Source organism: Oncorhynchus tshawytscha, linkage group LG09, assembly GCF_018296145.1.
Source record: "Oncorhynchus tshawytscha isolate Ot180627B linkage group LG09, Otsh_v2.0, whole genome shotgun sequence".
In the NCBI taxonomy this organism is placed as follows: Eukaryota; Metazoa; Chordata; class Actinopteri; order Salmoniformes; family Salmonidae; genus Oncorhynchus; species Oncorhynchus tshawytscha.
Window position 1 is genome coordinate 28784007 of NC_056437.1, and position 6308 is coordinate 28790314.

Below are 6308 nucleotides of genomic sequence, written 5' to 3' on the forward strand. Positions count from 1 at the left end.
TAGATACCTTCAATGCCTAAGGGGTAATACTATAAACGCTACCAATGCTACGGAACCTGCTATGCTAATGTTACATTATTAGGTTACATTATGAAAACTACCCTATAAATACCAGCTAAGCTGATGAGGTAACTTTAAGGAGACTCCCTTATAAATACCTGCTATGCTGATGAGATAGGAAGCAATGTGAATTATTATTTTTAATAGTGACAAGCCATTCAGACCAGCCTTCTTCATTGAACTTTCATAACCTACATTTGTTTTAACAAGATAGATACAGTATAGAGATTGGGGCATTAAAGGGAGAGATGACAGTGATACAAAGGGAGTATGAGCCATGGTTTATCCTATCACTTCAGAACATTGGCTGCCTATCATTCCCCCACACCTTGTCACCGTCCACCCACAGAATCCTGCCTGACTGTGTGTCACTCATTCACTCAGATCTAACTTCCTAAACCAGAAAACACAAGAATGAATGGCAACAATGACACGCTACACTACTGTTAACCTTGGAGACGGATTGAGCAATGTCACTTCCTGTAGTATGGTGCAGGATTTTAAGGCATATAAACATTCAAGGCAGTGGGTGTGTTAATGTAGTGATGGAGACCCGTACACTGTCGATAATGATCAGTTTTCTGAAAGAGGGCGCCCCCTTGTGTCATGTTGCGTGCCATTTTAAACACCACCAGAAGTATAATTTGTACTTTTTACTGTACACATCTTTCATGTGTGTAGCTTTCATGTTGTAGAGACAACCGCATCAACAAACTGGGTTCAGGCCAGGCTTGGGTGTGTCAGCAAGCAGGTGTTGTGTAATAGCGAAGAATATGGAGAAAAGCTGGTTTAGTGTGTCTTTGACTAGCCCAGTGACGTGAGGACCTGCTACTGGCTCTGTGACTGCAGGGCTTTGTTGAGCTGAAATAAAAGCTGCTGCCAATTGATACTCACTCCGATTCAGTAGACACTTCAGACACTGGGGGTGGAATAGAAGACTATTCACTCAACACCATAAACCAGGGATCATCAACTAGATTCAGCCGCGGGCCGATTTTTTTTCTTGGGTTGATGGTCGGGGGGCCGGAACATAATTACATCAGAATTACAAATAGACTGCAAATTGACCGCAAGAACCCAAAACAAATATATTTGTCTAAAATATAAAAATTTCAAACCTTGCTTACATTTGCATACGATCACTTGCATCTCTAGCATGCGTGGGAATACTTGAGAACAGAGTTCCAAAATTATAATCACTTGGAGCTGATTTCCTGGTGTTTTTACAGTATATAAATGCTACCAAATAAATACCTGCTATGCTAATGAGGTTACATTATGAACAGTGCCCTATAAATAAATAACGATTAAGCTGATGAGGTAACTTTAAGGACACTCCCTTATAAGATTGAATCCCTGAGCTGACAAGGTAAAAGTCTGTTGTTTTGCCCCTGAACAAGGCAGATAACCCACTGTTCCTAGGCTGTCATTGAAAATAAAAATTGTTCTTAACTGACTTGCCTAGTTAAATAAAGTTTTTTTTTTTTAAATGTCATGCTCTTTATGACCAGACATTATCAGATAGATGGTCTTAACATACAGAGACAGAGGGGCACTGTTTCGCTCACCTGGATGCTTTCTCCAGTCAGAAACAATCAGCCTCTGACAAATGAGGCTGATTGTGACAAATGATTTGATATGTTTTTTGTTATTTTCTTCTTGGTACATTTTTTTGAGGGAAACCTGGCTTCCTTTGGCATCCATGAATACATGCCACAAGCAAATAAAACCAACCGCGTGCCGAAATAATCTCACGGGCTGCCTGTTGGTGAACTCTGCCATAAACTTTGATTTACCTTATACATACAGTACACAGTCAGAAATACATTTATACATCATTATAAATACATTACATCAAGACACAATATTTTAATCAGTCTACACTGAATATACTTTTTAAATGTGCTTGATATACTGTGAAATTCGCTTTTCCTGATTATTGTGAGTTACACTAAGTGTAGGTTCTTGTGTTTTTTTGTTGAGAACTGAATCATTTATAAAGTCGAAGCAAATGAGACACAATTCTTTGAATATTTATTCTAGTCAGTGACCTTGACCTTGAGTAAAGGGCAAAGAGAGGAAGAGGGAGCGAGAGACAGAGAGAGGAAAAGTGGGAGGAAGGAGGGAATCGGTGATCTGTTGCAACACTTTAGGTCATGCATTCATCTTGTGAGCGTCTTGAATCATACTTGTCACAGTCTGTTAATGGCTTACCCTTACTTTAATGTTAACATTGCAGGTACTTAGCTAGTAATGCTAACGTGGTCGGTACTTAAGCTAAAGTCTATGCGTGTGCAGCTGTGCATGTGTGTGTGTGTCCTCAAGATGGAATGCCTGGTTTGCAGTTGCATGTCCTAAGCCCAAAGTGATATACTTCGTATTTGTAAGTAGGCATCTAGAATGTGCTTATAATAGTGTGTGTGTATACGTGAGGGTGTGTGTGTATGTGAGTGTATACGTGTTTGTGCGTGCTCTTTGGCTGCAGTAAATCGGTGTGTGCTCATCTCCTCCCTCTGGAGCAGACGCCGTGCTGCAGTAACGGCAGAGGACACCTACTCATCCAAGGATGTGTGTGTTTTAGACTGAGGGTGCCTCTTGAGGCTGCATGGTTGTGAATATAAGTATGTTGAATGTATACGGTATGAGGGATAAATGTGGTGCATGTGAGTGTGTGCATGCGTGCATATCTGATGACTGTAGACCCATGCTGAGATCTGCAGCACCCTTCTCTTTCTGCAGTAAAATAGTTTTTTTTTTTTCCTCAGGTCTGGAAGCGTTCCCAGCACTGCTGCAGTTATTCTCTGGGGAGGAGACCGGACAGCAGAGCACACACACACACACACACTTACTTTAATTCCCTCCACTTCCTATTGCATTGATCTTGCTTTTAACTGGGATGAAGTTAATGTTAAAGTACACCTCTCTCTGCATCTTAGACCGCATCTACTTGTCCCAGTCCCAACACACTGATAAGTGTCCCAGTACTTCTTGAAAACTTCCCTATTTCAACAGATTTTCAGAACATACACTTAGCAGAAGTTTTAGACCAAAAGCAGAAAGTACTTAACTGACAGATGAAAGGCAAAAAAACATATACATACAGTACCTCGTGTGTCTAATATATTTGATCCGAAATAGAAATGTGTAGATGGCTAATGAAAAGTTCTCCACACCCCCTCCTAAAGACTTTCCATAAATAGTTCATGACGCAGGAAATAACATTCCCTAATGAATAATAGATCACAATACAACTAAATTGCAACAGAAGCAGAAATATGCTTTACTGGCCATTACCTGCAGCTGCCTACTTTTGAATGTCCAGTCACTATTTTCAAAGTAAGGTCAGTCAGGTACCCATCCGGTTAGCTAATAATTACAATAATAAAGGTCCAATTGAGCCGAGCAGCTGAAGTAGAAGAGTAGAGACCTGTAGGTCCACTCCTGATTCCTGACATGAGCTGTGAGGTCCAGACTTGTACTGACTCCCCACACTGCAATCCCAAAGTACAGGAACATAATGGGAGAGAGAGAGAGGGCAGGCAAAGGACTGATAGAAAAAAAGACAGAGTACAGATGTGTATAAAAGAGAGGGGGGGGATAGCTCTCTCTGATCTTTAGCTGTGTGTCTTCTCTTCTCCTGTAACTGTAGACCGGCTCAGGTGGTTTTAGTTTTTTGCTTCATCATCTAATTTCTCCTCGCTGTTGTAAGAATGCCTCTCTCTCTCTCTCTCTCTCTCTCTCTTTCTCTCTCTCTACATCTCAATATCAATACCATTCCATAAATGGCTATTCTCAGGTTTTAATCATTTAGAATAGATTATCTTATTGCTTAATTTTTAGTTTGCCACAAATGAACAAGACCTGACAGTCTAATAGCACATAATGGGGGGTGTCTGAAAGCTGTAATTGTATTCTGTATTATGTTTATGAAAATAATGTAGTGATCCCTCTACTTTTACAAGTTGCTGACTAATCACTGATAAAAGGAAGGATCGAATCAGAAAATGCAGTGGCAAGCAGTTTTCTAGAGTATAATGACTCCCAATAATGACTCCCAAGTACTCCCATAATGACTCCCAAGTACATACAGTGGGGCAAAAAAGTATTTAGTCAGCCACCAATTGTGCACGTTCTCCCACTTAAAAAGATGAGAGAGGCCTGTAATTTTCATCATAGGTGTACTTCAACTATGACAGACAAAATTAGAAAAAAAAATCCAGAAAATCACATTGTAGGATTTTTTATGAATTTATTTGCAAATTATGGTGGAAAATAAGTATTTGGTCAATAACAAAAGTTTATCTCAATACTTAAATACCCTTTGTTGGCAATGACAGAGGTCAAATGTTTTCTGTAAGTCTTCACAAGGTTTTCACACAATGTTGCTGGTATTTTGGCCCATTCCTCCATGCAGATCTCCTCTAGAGCAGTGATGTTTTGGGGCTGTTGCTGGACAACACGGACTTTCAACTCAATCCAAAGACTTTCTGTGGGGTTGAGATCTGGAGACTGGCTAGGCCACTCCAGGACCTTGAAATGCTTCTTACGAAGCCACTCCTTCGTTGCTCGGGCGGTGTGTTTGGGATCATTGTCAATCTGAAAGACCCAGCCACGTTTCACCTTCAATGCCTTTGCTGATGGAAGGAGGTTTTCACTCAAAATCTCACGATACATGGCCCCATTCATTCTTTCCTTTACACGGATCAGTCGTCCTGGTCCCTTTGCAGAAAAACAGCCCCAAAGCATGATGTTTCCACCCCCACGCTTCACAGTAGGTATGGTGTTCTTAGGTTCTTAGGATGCAACTCAGCATTCTTTGTCCTCCAAACACGACGAGTTGAGTTTTTACCAAAAAGTTATATTTTGGTTTCATCTGACCATATGACATTCTCCCAATCTTCTTCTGGATCATCCAAATGCTCTCTAGCAAACTTTAAACGGGCCTGGACATGTACTGGCTTAAGCAGGGGGACACGTCTGGCACTGCAGGATTTGAGTCCCTGGCGGTGTAGTGTGTTACTGATGGTAGGCTTTGTTACTTTGGTCCCAGCTCTCTGCAGGTCATTCACAAGGTCCCCCTGTGTGGTTCTGGGATTTTTGCTCACCGTTCTTGTGATCATTTTGACCCCACGGGGTGAGATCTTGCGTGGAGCCCCAGATCGAGGAGATTATCAGTGGTCTTGTATGTCTTCCATTTCCTAATAATTGCTCCCACAGTTGATTTCTTCAAACCAAGCTGCTTACCTATTGCAGATTCAGTCTTCCCAGCCTGGTGCAGGTCTACAATTTTGTTTCTGGTGTCCTTTGACAGCTCTTTGGTCTTGGCCATAGTGGAGTTTTGAGTGTGACTGTTTGAGGTTGTGGACAGGTGTATTTTATACTGATAACAAGTTCAAACAGGTGCCATTAATACAGGTAAAGAGTGGAGGACAGAGGAGCCTCTTAAAGAAGAAGTTACAGGTATGTGAAAGCCAGAAATCTTGCTTGTTTGTATGTGACCAAATACTTATTTTCCACCACAATTTGCAAATAAATTCATAAAAAATCCTACAATGTGATTTTCTGGATTTTTCTTCTCATTTTGTCTGTCATAGTTGAAGTGTACCTATGATGAAAATTACAGGCCTCTCTCATATTTTTAAGTGGGAGAACTTGCACAATTGGTGGCTGACTAAATACTTTTTGCCCCACTGTACATCAGTCAGGCACTAGTGGTCCTCTCTCATTGACATGTGTTGGGTACATCTATCATAGGATGTTAGGGGTGGGGGTCACCATGTTTTTTCACACTGTCTCATCTTTGCACTGCCAGCCACATTACGTTAGCATAATGTTCTCATAACTCTGCAGTGACACTATGTTCACTGGTTTGACCTTCTGAGGCACACATCCCATCCCTCACACATACTCCCTGGCTCCTTGATTGCCAGATGGTGTACTCATGGTTATAGATGCTAATTATCCTGATGTACGGGAATATGACACTGTCGTTAGAACTGGTTTGGCCAGGCAGGGCTGGGAACAGCAACTAATCCAGACACCAACACCATATCCATATCATAATGTGAAAACCTGAGAAGGGAGGGAAGAGGAGGGAAGATAAATGCAGTCAGAGGAAACTCAACTCTGTCATAGTGTAAGGATGAGTACAGACAGAGATTGGGAGGGAGGAGAGAGCGGGAGAGCTCTCAAAGTCACATTCACATTGCAGATAAACACACACCCTCATTTATTCAGGTGTAGACGTC